Source organism: Penaeus monodon, chromosome 21 (assembly GCF_015228065.2).
Source record: "Penaeus monodon isolate SGIC_2016 chromosome 21, NSTDA_Pmon_1, whole genome shotgun sequence".
Taxonomy (NCBI): Eukaryota; Metazoa; Arthropoda; class Malacostraca; order Decapoda; family Penaeidae; genus Penaeus; species Penaeus monodon.
In genome coordinates this window covers 38,631,227-38,631,465 of record NC_051406.1, presented here as the reverse complement: position 1 = coordinate 38,631,465, position 239 = coordinate 38,631,227, and positions in this window count along the sequence as shown.

The following is a 239-nucleotide window of genomic DNA, read 5'->3' as shown; positions in this document are numbered from 1 at the left end:
CCTCCGACTGCACACCAATAAACGTCGAGGCTCAGGTTGCAACGTTGCAATAAGTAAAGGTTTAGAGAATGTCTGGATTGCAAGAGAACATGAAACCCTTGAGGTGAGAGTGAACATGACATGATTTTTTTTCACGAGCGAGAGAAAGAAATTTTTTTAAGGATTTTGGAACATGAGTTGAAGAATGTACTGAAAAAGGGGCGTGCAAGAGGAACAGGGAATGGAAGAAAACATGGGTA